The sequence below is a fragment of the Gekko japonicus genome, unplaced genomic scaffold (genome assembly GCF_001447785.1).
Source record: "Gekko japonicus isolate JY-2015 unplaced genomic scaffold, Gekko_japonicus_V1.1 scaffold261, whole genome shotgun sequence".
Taxonomy (NCBI): domain Eukaryota; kingdom Metazoa; phylum Chordata; class Lepidosauria; order Squamata; family Gekkonidae; genus Gekko; species Gekko japonicus.
The window spans coordinates 866,060-879,920 of NW_015172558.1; the positions used below are offsets into that span (position 1 = coordinate 866,060).

A 13,861-nucleotide genomic window follows, 5' to 3' on the forward strand; every position below is an offset into this window, starting at 1 on the left:
CGCTCTTCCACAAACATCACTCTGCGAACCACAAACCGGTTTGTGCCCATCCTTATATAAGATACATGTGTGAATGCTGCTCTCCTTTGAACTCTGTAACATAAGGACGTCCCCAGTCATTTCAGTGGATTTTGCAGAGAAAGATAACTTCCTCTTGTGACCTCTGTTCTTTTTTCAGAGATTCCCAATCCGTATGCCAGTAAGCATACTATGGCAATCACCCTTAAAGTCCTACCTCTCCTATGGGGCCCTCAGCCAATCCTTGTGATTTAGGCCTCATGCTAATCCAAATGATTGTCAGCCAACCAGAGCCCATGGAATTCCACTGGATGGGAGGGGGTGAGCCACCCTCACTTTAGGAAGGGTGAAGAAACCATTTTTACTTTTGGATAGGAATTTTGTGGTTCTGGAAAGGAGTGTCAGTTTAGCAAGGCTTTTATTTGGCTTTTTAGTCAGGGTTTGAAGGTCACCTTAAGGAAGAAAGCATTTTAGTGGTACAAATAAGCATCCTGTTAAGGGCCCATCATTCCTTACTGGTGTGTGTAGGTTCTGTGGAAAGGTGCTCTGTGAGAGAAAAGAGCAGCTTTGAACCTCCTGAGGTACCCTGTCCAAAGAAAGGGAAATAAAATTTCCCCTCAGGGGTTATTTACTTTATTTGAGAGGCAGCTTTACTGTATATATATCTAAGTTATCCACACATCATATTTACCTTATTAAATACTTTCTTTTCAGTTAAATAAACCTTTGTTGTTCATCTCCATCAGTGTCATGTCTGTCAAGTCAGAAATCTAAGAAGCAGTGGTCTCCATTTACCTCACATATTTTATTGTCTGGACCCATGGCCAGGAAGCCCTTGAGAGAGTTCACCAGGATTTCCACAACTTCCACCCCACCATCAATCTAACTATGAATTATTCTACACAAGAAATAAACTTCTTGGACACCACAGTACAGATAAACGAGGGACACATAAGTACCACATTATACTGGAAAGCAGCAGATTGGCAAACATATCTACATGCCTCCAGCTATCACAACAACCACATCAAACAATCCATTGTGTATAGCCAAGCCCTATGCTATAGTCACATCGGCTTCAACCCCTCAAACTGAGATACTCACTTGAAGGATCTGTAACAGGCATTTTTGCAACTACAATATCCTCCTGATATGGTGAGAAAGATTATTGGAAAGGCCAGAATGATACCCATGGACAGCTTGCTACAAGACAAGCCCAAAGAAAAGGACAACAGAACACCACTGGTGGTCATCTACAGCTCACAACTCAAGCCAGTTCAACGCCTTATTAATGACTTACAACTCATGACATGTCCCTCACACAGGCACTGGGGGGTCAACCTTTTCTTGCTTACAGACAGCCTGCTAACCTAAAACAACTTCTCACCCATAATGATAAACTACTTAACAGTAACATGGACTTTGGTACCAAGGATTGCAACAAGCCAAGATGCCAACTTTGCTCTCGTATAGATCCTAGCAACACCATCAGTGGATCTAGCAACATCAGCCATACCATCTCAGGTTCATACTCCAGCTCATCCTCTAATGTGATTTATGCCATCATTATCAGCAATGCCCTTCCACCCTCTACATTGGACAAACAGGCCAGTCCCTTCAACAAAGAATTGATGGGCATTAAGTCTGACATCAGAAACCACAACATTCAAAAACCAGTGAGGGAACATTCTAACCTCCCAGGACATTCAGTTGCTGACCTAAAAGTAGCAGTTATTTTACAAAGGAATTTCAAAGGGAGATTAGAAAAAGCTGCTGAATTGCAACTGATAAGGAAGCTGGAGACAATGCATCCACCTGGACTGAATCGAGACCAATGCTGATTTCTCCATGCCTACTACCTCTCTGCATATCACACCTAATCTAATCACATCGGCTACTGTCATTGGCATGGCATCTGAAATCACTCAACTTTCCAACCTTTAGGACAGATGGACTCACATTCTAGCTGTATTTGAAGAAGTAGGCAGTGACTCACGAAAGCTCATACCCTACCACAAATTTTGTTAGTCTTTAAGGTGCTACTGGACTCATTCTTTTCTATCACATATAACTACCATCTTAGTCTGGATAGCCCAGGCTAGCCTAATCACATCAGATCTTGGAAGCTAAGCAGGATCGGCCTTGGCTAGTATTTGGAAGGGCAGCCTTCAAGGAATACCAGGGTCGTGACGCAGAGGCAGGCAATGGCAAACCACCTCTGAAACATCTCTTGCCTTAAAAACAAGTCTATCTCACCACCTAGTGGTGCATAACACTAAAGGCTTCTGTCTGCCAGACAATCTTAGGATCTCAGTCCTAGCTATTCTACACATAATGCCATATGATAATTAATTAACCATCTTCATCTAACAAGTTCTGCAAATAAGAGTCCTTTAGAGAGCGTATAGGTTACATGCTACCAATCTTTATTTTAAAGCTTGTGTCCCCCCTTTCTATTTGATTGTAGGCAGTTGGAGTATAATCTATAGGAGAGACCAGAATGGGAGACTGGATATTTTTCAGGGCAGAAAGCAGGTGCACGTCAGAGCCTCTCCTCTCACCCCATAGCTACCACACATACCGCACCAATTATTACAAGTGCCTGAGTCTAAACTGAGCAGCCTGTATAGTCCAGTTTAGCCCAACCTCATCAAAGCTTGAAAGCTAAGGAGAGTTGGCCAGTTAGTACTTGGATGGGAGACCACTAAGAAAGACTGCGGAAGCTGTGCAGAGGAAGGCAAAAGCAAACTACCTCTGTTCCCCTCTAGCCTAGGATATCCCATGGATGGGGTTGCCCATGAGTTGGTTCTAACTCGATGGCATTTTCTTCTTCTGTATCGAAGTTAGGGTTAAAAATTATGAACAAACCTTTTCATATTTGTAATGTACTGAAAGTATTACATGAATCGTCTAATTCACTTCCCATGTTAAGCTTCGAGCCAGCCAAGGTTCCATCTGCACTAGCACCCTATTGGTCGCTTCCGACCAGCGACCAATCACAGCGAAGCAAAGTCCCTAAGCGGGAAGATCTTTCATTGGTCTTTATCCTGACAATCGTATTGGTTGTTAAATGTAAATAGGCGTGGCTATGTTAGCCCGGTGTAACAGGCCGGATTAACCCCCCGGCCAGAGTAACCCCGGGGTTACTCTGGCCTAGCCTAGAATAACCCCGGAGGGGTTATTCTGGCCTAGGCTAGAGTAACCCCAGGTTAATCTGGCCGGCTGTAACAGGCCAGTTGTACAAACATAGTCTACTATTATAAGCCAAATAAATCTGAACACAGGTGTAAAATTGATGTGTAAACATATTATGGGATATATTGCTTCAAAACAAATGTCCAGCCCCCACCATAAAACTAACAAAAAGTATATTTAAACATAAAAACAAAAACATTGAATTTCAAATCACTGAACTCTATAGCAGCTTTATACAGTACCTACTTTAAAAGAATGAGCTCATTCCAATTAAGACAGATGGGACCAGGCTTTCCCAACTGTAAATGCTCCCCTTTGAAAACTCAGGAAAAGACAGAACACAATTCCTTGAGAAGACGAACATCAGGTTACTTCTGAGACCACTATGCTGGTTGCTGGAAGGCTTCTGGGCCCAAATCAGAGCATAGTTTTGACCTTTAAAGCTGTAAATAGCCTGGGTCTAGAGGACATCACAGGAAGGACTGGGGAAATCAAGGAGGTACACAGAAGCACCATGGTGCTATGGGGAAGAAAGGGCAAAAACACTTCCCAACAGCATCCAAGTCATAGTAAATAACCTGTGTGTCAGTGAACTACATGTTATGAAAAATATTGCCCAACTGAATGCCCATTTACTCAAAAATTATAAGCCGGCTGAATTCAGTTGAGCTTGTTAGGGTCTTGCTTAGTACAGTTTGGGTTTCTCAATGCCTATGGAAGTTGCACTCTGTGGAAGTTGCAATCTGAACTAGAAGACCAGGATGAGGTGAACAGGTTTCTGACACTCCCATCATGCCATTTTTCCCTCCTAAAAATTACCATCAGCTGCTGTTTGCCTCATAAGGGAAAACAAGCAGGTTTCTATGGTTTTTTGTCTGCAAGAGAAAAAGCAGTTGAGGGATAATTTTCATCTGCAAAACGACTACTGAATAAACTTCTTAACCGTCATCCTATTGCACCTCCCTTAAATCCATTTTGAAAAGGGGGCGGGGGGATGCAGAAACTGTAGTTTGTTCCTTAGGGATGATATCCCTATGATTTCCCCTATATACAGAAAATTAGATAAGAAGATAAGAACCTAAGAGAAGCCATGTTGGATCAGGCCAATGGTCCATCCAGTTCAACACTCTGTGTCACATAGTAGCCAAAAACCAGGTGCCATCAGGAGGTCCACCACTGGGGCCACACGTGTGACATCTCATGATGTATTTTAAAGGAATTTTCCTGACAGGCTACTTTTCTATGTAGAAGGGTTGTTGTTTTAAAGAGCATCATGAGAACCCTTGCTCGCACATAAGTGTTATAATAACCCAGATATGGTTTCACCACCAGCCATATGGAAACTAGACCCATGAGTGTCCAGGACTGCATTTCTGTCTGCTCTGTTCCTTCCTTGCCCAGAGAGAGGAGAGCGAAGGAACAGGCATGGTCCCCTATGTGGCATACTAACAAAAGATCCATTGGTAGGCCGAGTCTGTCGGTTGGCAAGGCTTTGGGGTGTTCCTCCGGTCCGATGCAGAGAGCTGGGGGGTGGGGAGAGGGGATCGGTCGCCGGCCGCGACGGCCCTCTCGCCTTAGAGTCCTGATTCCCTCCCGCCGTTCGCGGGTCGGCCTGCGCGCGCGCCTCTCCTGTGCGACGCGCGCGCGCCTGTCCCTGTGTGGGCGCGCGTTCTCTCTCCGCCCCCTTTTTCGCTCCCTGTCTGAATCAGTGCAGCTGTTGCTGTGCAGGCGGGCATTGGAAGGGGCAGGCCGGCTGGCTGCGGATTCCTGGAGTCCACTCCCTTTCTCCACTTCCATCCGCTGCTGCCCTCCTCTGAGCCGCTTTCTCTCACTTTCTCTCTCGCTTACCCCCCCCCCCCCCTTTCTCTGCCCGCTCCGGCCACCGAGGCTGCCTCTTTGCTCTTGCTGCATCATCACCCCCCCATCCACCCACCCCTCCTCCTCCTCCTCCTCCTCCACGCCGCCGTCACTGCTGAGAAAGGGAGCGCACCGCATTGCATACAAGGGCGAAGGAGATCGGATCCCCCCCTCCCCAAATCCCTGCGAGCAGAGGTAGGAGCTTCCACCCCCACCCCCTGTCGCGGATTGCAAAGAGCCTGCTGAAAGTCAGGAGAGGAGGGGAAAGAGGCTTTATTGCACAGGGCTTTGCCTCCTTGAGGGGGAGGGCGCAGAAGATGGGGAGGGGTGGCTGGTGATGCATTTATTGATGGGATTGATGGAGTTGCGCGGGAAGGTGGCGGGGTGGGGGTGGTGGAGAGACAACTGCATGGCAGGGGCCGGATGACGATCAGGGTACTGCAGCGTCTCTGCACGAACTCCCCCTCGGCGAGGAGCAGGGGATCGGGCGGTTCTCTCCCCCTCGAGTGTCGCGGTGGCTCTCCAGCAGGTGAAAGCCTTCCTTCCACCATCATGTTGCGGAGGGATGAGGCTTACGCCTTGCTGTCTCCCCTCCGCCCCCGATCTGAGAAACGGGAGGCTTGTTTTGTTCCGAAGATGCTGATCCAAGTCCTGGGAGAATCGCGCGGGGGAGGGAGGGGGCAAGAGGAGGAGGAGGCGCCGGCGGGATGGGTGGATCAGGCAGCCCAAGAAATAGCCCCCGCGCCTCCGGACCTGGGAGGCTCGGGCAAGGTTTTGCTTCCCAGAACGGTCCACACGGGGTTGCAAAACAGGCGTGGCCGCTCGCTCGCTCTGGTCTCTCAGCCCCCGCCCTCGCCGTGGCTCTCCCGTTCTCTCCGCTGCCCTCCATCTCTCTTCGCCGAAAGGTCTGGAGGAGGAGACCGGCCGATCTTTCTCTCCCTCCCCCCTCCTCATAAGACTCCAACAGGTTTGTGCCGACGCGAAAGGAGGGCGAGGGACGTAGAGGGAGGGAGGGAGGGGGCCCCCGTGCTTTCTGCGAATCGTGTTCACTGGAAGAATAACTTGTCCCCCCTGTCCCTCCGCCGTCGCCAGCCCGATGGGATGTGTAGGTCTGTATCTGAGGTGGGGTGGGGATACGTGTGTATACACTGAGGGGAATGCGTGTGTGTGTCTTCTCTCTTGGGAAGCAATTTCTTTCCAAAAGCCTAAGTGTGCCTGTCTTTGGGGGAGGAGGAATATGGATGAGGAAATCAGACGCACCTAAATTATTTCATCCATTTTAAAAGCAAGATCCCCCCCCCTCCCATTTTATCCCTCTTTCCTTCTGCCCCAGGAAAAATGATGCAGCACAATGCAGTGGCTCTTTGACAACCTTCCCTCTTTGCCTTCCCGGATACATTTCGCATGAATCCCACAGTTCCCCTGTGCATGGCCACAGCCCCACCCTGCAGGGAATCGGGTCCAGTTTGCCTCTCTTACCACCTCTGCTTTATCACTGGAAACCTCTTCTGGGTAGCCCCCCCCCCCCCAACCCCTGGCAGTCAGCATCATGCAGGTGTCTTTGTGGGGACCCTTGGCATTTTTGCATATCTCTCCCCACCCATGATCTCTGTTGGGGGGGGGGGATAATAAGATTGCAGTCCTGCAGCTCTAATGCGGTCGGATGGAGTCCAGTCTGCAGCTGTGAAACATTATTCTGATACTACAAAAAGTACCAGCGTTAGGGAGGGGTTGTGTTAGCCAGAATGTTGTTGTAAATGGGGGAAGGAACAGAGGATGTTGTGCCTTTCGCTTGCCATGGATGGTCCTGCCAATTGACTAGTAAATTAAACCTGGTGGTTGTTTTGTGGAAAGGGCTTTTCCATTGTTGAAAGGACAGCACAGCTGGCTAATTCACCTCTCTGGTATTTTTACCCTTTACCCAAAAGGAAATTATCTCTTCACCATTCTCCCTTCACAATGAAGGCTTCAGACTATGGATGACTTTATGCAAGCAAACACATTTTGTGTAATTTATTGTATACACTATGCAGATTGTTCTTGGAATAGGTTGAACTCAAAATCATTTCTAAAAAAAAATGTACAGTTGATAAGGCAATTGGACTATCTTCTGTTTGACAGTTACAGATCATAATTATTCCTATTAATATGATCTGTATTTTTTTAAAAAAGCAACCCTCCTTCATTTTAAAGGAATTCCAAGTGGCTAGATTAGTTTATCAGACACTTTTATTTTTTTATTGCTTTTGTTAACATTTTTAGGGGCTTGGAAAATATACAGGATTACAATGAACACCAAATTAATTAATATAACAAAGGCCATTGGCTTCCATGCGTTAAATTCTTTAAATGTCTATAGGCTTGCTGTGTATTTAAAAATGGCATAGTGGTGAGATACACAGACATGTCAAATCTACTTTCCCTAAATGCTAAATCTGCATTCTGGATCCGCAGAAACCTTTTCCATACCTTGGATGAAAATTGGAGGTATTTCTGCAGTTGTCCCTCTGATAGGCCTTGTCTGGTGCATTGGATTGGCCTTTACATCCCCCAGTCTTACAGATGTGAAAAGAACTTGCACTTTTATTATTTAAAATACGATAAATGAGATAGAGATCCAGTTTCTATCTAGATGGTCTCCTAAAGTGCCTGTGATTTTATTGTAAGATTGTTCAGCGTTATAAATGTTGAATGAATAGACAAGATGTTCCAGGAAATGGAAAAACAGAGAAACCTCTCGTGGGTTTTTATATCCGGAGATTTAAATCATTCAGGCATAGCATAAATTACTTTTAAAAGGATTAGAGAAATCAGTGACTATCAGTGGCTATTTATCATGATTGGCTGAAAAGAAACTCCCATGTTCAGTAGCAGTATAGCAGACATGAGACAACAACAGTGGTCTTTGCATGTGAGCTATCCTCATTATGTCCTCCTTGGAGCCTTTGACTGGACATTGTGCTAGATACTTATCTGACTCAGAAAGGCTAATTTTGTGTTTGAGTGCAGATATCATGGTTTCTGTATAGGTAATTGATTAGTATAAAGCATTGTTTTTCAACCCAAGGTGTTTTGAGTTGGATCGAGTCAGCTTTTCAGCTGGTGAAAAAGGGAGGAGGATGTCTCCTTTGACCAACAAAAAGGGTATGCTGAGGATCATGGGGCCTGTATGGGCAAAAGCCATGTGGGGTGAAGGCTGTAGCAAGGAGGGGAATTTGATGAGACAGAGTGAAAAAGCTGGCTGAATGATACCATTCGTCTCTCTGAGGTATATCTTCTTTTTTCATTTTTTCTTTCTTTTGGTGAACCATATATTTATGTCTGCGAGGGGAAAATAGAATGCACACATTTAAAGATGGCTTCAGGACCACAGTTTGTTTGTGATTTTATTTTAAGAAATGGCATCAGAGTGGAAGTGTCACTGGGGACAGGAGCATTTTGATGCAGAAACCAGGTGCAAATTCCCAGCCGAGAACGTTTGTATGTACCATGAAACCTCTAGAGTGAAACAAAACTATGACAGCAGCAGCAATTACCAGAAGCAAGCAGACAATGGATCGTTATATTTATTTATAAAATGGCCCGGTTTGTACATTCAGCAAAATCAAACTGTGCAGCTCTTCCTGGACTGTACCATTTTAAGATGAACTTCTTGTGCCCAGAAAAATTACATGCCAGGGTACAGGTTAGACTGAGTATTTTCCCCTGACATACTCATTTTATACATGCAAGACCTTGTTTTATCCAAATATTCAGCTCCTCAACTGTTGGCGAAGGTTGTGCAGTCCAGGAAAAAACATTCTGATCCATGTCTAACTGAGCCCTGGTAAGGAACAGTCCAGGGAATTAGGTGTCGTATCTACTTAGCTTGTACAGGTGGTGGTCTTGGACTAGAGCATGGCTGCATTCAGATGTCACAGTGAACTGGAGTTTAGAACCTACGGTTCCATCTAACCATGGTTAGTTGCATTGTCTAGATGCACATGGTCTACCAAACCAGGGTTTGTTGGTGGGCAGTCTGGGCACCAAACCAAGATTTCAGATAAGGGGTTGTAGCTGGTTTGTTAACCACAGATATCTGAGTTGAGAAACCAAGCACCATCCCTTGCAACCATCTGGCCATGGAGAAAGTAGTATAGGAAGAATATTCTCTCTGCTGGGAGAGAAGCATGAAACAGCCAAACTGGGATCTATCTGGGAGACAAATGAGAGTCTGTTGCACCAACTGCAGTGGTTTCAACAAACCCTGGTTTATATCTTGACATCCAAATGTAGCCTGTGACTTGATGACTATATGAACTAGCTGTTTAGGTGAGGAATTGTGCATGCACTATTATGTGATGGACCACGCTTTATCTGTATGATTTTGTAATATGTAAGCCCGTACAGTAGAACGACAACGCTTCATATTCTACGGAATGATTTGTTAGAGTATGCACTTAAAAGGCACACATTTGTGCACAGAGTGATATAACATGTGGCATTTATATAAGGCTTTTAGGTGTTTGAAGCAATACACATATTGCTAGTCTATCTCTGTAATTTGGACAGCAGCCCTGTAAGGCCTTGGCTGGGAGGGTGGGGTAGAAATTCAATAAATAAATAAATAAGGTAGGGTGCTATTAGTACAAATGACGGGGCTGATGTTGAAAGAAAGGAACTGTTAGTTTTCATGGCTGATTTTATATTTGAAATGGAAACTTCCTGTGCTAGAATGGTCTTGGTTTTGCAGTCATTACTAGAACTGGCTTAATTCTGCAATTGTCGACTGTCAGAATGTAGTCATTATTAACAGTTTCTGCTCTAGTGCAGGTTGTGAGTTATTTTCAGTGGTTTTCACGAAGTGCCTTTTTAAGTTGGTGGTGTAAAATGGCTTCTAAATTGAAGACAAAGTTAGGAATGAATTGTGCATTTAAAGGAAAGAGTTCTTGGTTATAACTGGCTTCAGCAATATATGTCTGTAAACTTTTTACTGAGAGGCAGATCTTTTTACTATGATTTCCTCAACCAGAAGAATTTCAAGATGAGATTACCCACAGGATATTTCTTATGAGAACCATAAGAAATAGTAACTTTCCCCTGCTGATGTGTTTGGAAATGGTCCAGTAGGGTTATGGAAAAATCCTGCAGAAGCCCCATGAGTGAGCCAGCATGCTTGCATATCCCCCCTTCCTCTCACACACTTGCACACACTGAGGAGGGGGGGACTTCTAGATCTGAAACCTATACACTCGCATTAAAATTTAAATTCCATTTTTACTGGTAGCATAAAAAAGGAATGAGCTGTAAATTCAAGCTTTGGAAGCCGTACATTCATTTGAAAGATTTACAGATTTTTGAAAGGAGTGTTGTCAGACATAAGAACATAAGAACATAAGAGATGCCAATGTTGGATCAGGCCAAAGGCCCATCCAGTCCAACACTCTGTATCCCACAGTGGCCAGAAATACCAGTGCCATCAGGAGGTCCACCAGTGGGGCCAGGACATTAGAAGCCCTCCCACTGTTGACCCCCCCCAAGCACCAAGATGACAGAGCATCACTTGCCCCAGAGTCCCTATCTATACCTTGTGGCTAATAGCCACTGATGGACCTCTGCTCCATATGCTTATCTAATTCCCTTTTGAAGCCGTCCATGCTTGTAGCCGCCACCACTTCCTGTGGCAGTGAATTCCAAGTGTTAATCACTCTTTGGGTGAAGAAGTACTTCCTTTTATCTGTTCTAACCCGACCGCTCAGCAATTTCATGGAGTGCCCACGAGTTCTTGTATTGTGAGAAAGGGAGAAAAATACCTCTTTCTCTACCTGCTCTTTCCCATGCATAATCTTATAAAACTCAATCATGTCACCCCTCAGTCATCGTTTCTCCAAGCTAAAGAGCCCTAAGCGCCTTAACCGTTCCTCATAGGGAAAGTGTTCCAACCCTTTTATCATTCGAGTTGCTCTTTTCTGCACCCCCAGCATAGCATTGGCCTTCCTTATTGCAGTCACACACTGTCTCGACATTTTCAGTGAGTTATCTACTACAACTCCAAGATCTCTCTCTTGATCAGTCTCTGCCAGTTCAGACCCCATCAACGTGTATTTATATTTAGGATTTTTGGCTCCAATGTGCATCACCTTGCACTTGGCCACATTGAACCCCATTTGCCATGTTGACGCCCACTCGCCCATCTTTGACAGATCCCTTTGGAGTGCCTCACAATCCTCACTGGTTTTCACCACCCTGAACAACTTTGTATCATCCGCAAATTTAGCCACTTCACTGCTTACTCCCAACTCCAAATCATTAATGAACAAGTTAAAAAGCAGTGGACCAAGTACTGATCCCTGCGGTACCCCACTGTTTACCCCCCTCCACTGAGAGAACTGCCCATTCTTGAGACAAACCCTTGCAGTTTTAAGAGAAAGATCTTGTAATGGCTGGTTTCTGTTACATTATTCAGATGGTTTAAAATGGATTTGTTTGTAATACAATGCATTATTGTTACTGTTGTTATTATTATTATATTTCAACATATCCCACTCCTTTCCCAGCCAAGTAGGGCTCAGGGTGACTTCCAACAATTAAATATACAATAAAATCAACATTACAATTTAAAATCCACATTTCAGATTAGGAACTAGTAATCAGTCTGCTATATCAGATGGTGCCCCAACAATCTGTCATTGGTAGGCAACTGGGGAGGCAGCTAGCACAGATTCACAGCCCAACAACAAATGGGAAAAACATCCCTGGAGAAAAAGGGCAAGATGAAGGAAAAGGAAGGAAGGAGGAGGATGGTAAATTCAAGAAAAGAAGGAACAGAATAAAAAGAAATAGAACAAACAGAGTGGAAGGAGGAGGGGAAAGAGGGAGGCCAGCTGATCCCTCTAACCATCACTGTCCTCAACTGTGTGCCTGGCGGAACAGCTCAGTTTTGCAGGCGCTGCTGAGCTGAGCCAAGTCATGCAGGGCCTGGGTCTTCAGTAGCCAGAGAGTTCCACTAGGTTAGGGCCGGAGCTGAAAAGGCCCTGTTTCTGGTTGAGGGCAGCTGGGCTGCTCTGAGGCCAGGGATTACCAATGAGTTGTCACCAGATGAGTGTAATGCTCTCTGAGGGGTATATAGGGAGAGGCGGTCCCATAGATACGATGGTCCCGAACCACTTAGTGCTTTAAAGGTAAGTACCAGAACCTTGAACCTGATTCGGTATTCAATCTGGAGCCAGTACGGTTGGAAGAACACAGGTTGTATATGTGCTCTCAAAGGGGTCCCAATAAGGACCCATGCCACTGCATTCTGGACCAGTTGAAGTTTCCAAAGGAAGTTCAAGGGCAGCCCTGCATAGAGTGAGTTACAGTAGTCTAATTTCGAGGTGACTGTTTCATAGATCGCTGTGGCTAGGTCAGTGGGGGACAAGTAAGGGATCAGTTGCCAGGCCTGGTGAAGATGGAAAAATGCCGCCCTGGCTGTATTTGTAACCTGAGCCTCCAATGAAAAAGAGGCATCTGGAATCACACCCAAACTCCTGACGGAGGAAGCTGGTACTAGCTCTGTACTCTGTAAAGAGTGGGAAGCTGAATTCCCCGACCTGGACCCCCGTGGCCCAGCCACAGGACCTCCGTCTTTCATGGGTTTGGTTTCAGATGGCTCTGCTTTAACCATCCCACCACAGCCTCCAAACAACTGGCGAGATCTTCTGGGACGGTATCTGGCTGACCATCCATTAACATAAACATCTGGGTATAACCTATGCATTAAGTTTTACTTAATCTACAGAACATATATCTACCTTCTTCGTGTTTGTTGCTAACAAGCTCGTAGCATCAGAGCAGGTAACCACCATTTAATTATCAGTTCCACTTCCTCGTGATTGTTTGTATTGTACAATAGCATATCCTTGGATCATTGTCATTTCTACTTTACAGATGAAGTGCTGCTGCTGAAGAAATTATTTCTTCTGTGAATCCAGCAGAGATTTAAATCTGGGTCTGACACTTACTCATACATGGACTCTAAGGTCACTACTAGATAGGATTGCCAACCTCCAGGTGGGGCCTGGAGATCTCCCAGAATTACAACTGATCTCCAGACTACAGAGATCAGTTCTTCTGGAGAAAACAGCAGCTTTGGCAGGTAGAGTTTATGGCATTATACTTTACTGAGGTCCCTATTCCCCCTAACCTCACTCTCCATCTACAAATCCCCAGGAATTTCCCAGCACAGAGTTGGAAATCCTACTGCTAGAAGACATGGTCACAGCTCTTCTTGTAAGCTTACAAAAAAAACATTTGGTTGACCACTCTTAGAATGCTGGTCCAAAGGAGCATTGTTTTGCTTACTTTTGTATGTTGTTCATCACCTAAACAATTTAACGTTTCTTAGACTTCCATCTGAATCTTGAACACATTTATTTTCTTCCAGATACGCATTTCTGAGATTACAGCTTTAGGCTTTTTCTCTAGCCAAGAATCCCAAAACGTCCATATACTTTATATAATGTTTCATAAAAATTCTTTATTTATCACAGTGAAGTAACAGTGTCAATGTATAATATATCAAGAAGCAGTTGTAATTGTAGGCTACAGTGTATTTGTGAGCAATCTCTGCTCCACGGTGTTTACAATGTGTCCTGCAATTTGCATGCAGCATTCAATTTGTGATGTTTAAGGGCCATCCAGAGTGCAGGGAACTGGACACAGATTAAACTCATACCAGAAGATTACCGGTGGCTCTGTGCCCAAACAACATTTTCCTCCAAGAACTTCCTGTGGTCCTGAGCCCTGATCCTCAAGTTCCCCTCACTCTTTC

The 13,861-nt window shown here is 45.1% G+C and overlaps 1 protein-coding gene across 3 annotated transcripts in view; it reads left to right on the top strand.

Moving 5' to 3' along the window:
- The first annotated feature begins 4,922 nt into the window (after positions 1-4,922).
- Positions 4,923-13,861, top strand: part of SPTBN1 (spectrin beta, non-erythrocytic 1) — a 258,319-nt gene continuing 249,380 nt past the window's right edge. Inside the window, exon 1 of one of the 3 annotated variants that reach the window (XM_015421214.1) lies at positions 4,923-5,265. The gene's annotated coding sequence lies outside the window, so the exon portion shown is untranslated. Of the gene's footprint in view, positions 5,266-5,981; positions 6,038-6,147; positions 6,180-13,861 lie in introns of those variants that run through there. The other 2 variants (XM_015421216.1, XM_015421215.1) reach the window with 2 other exon arrangements.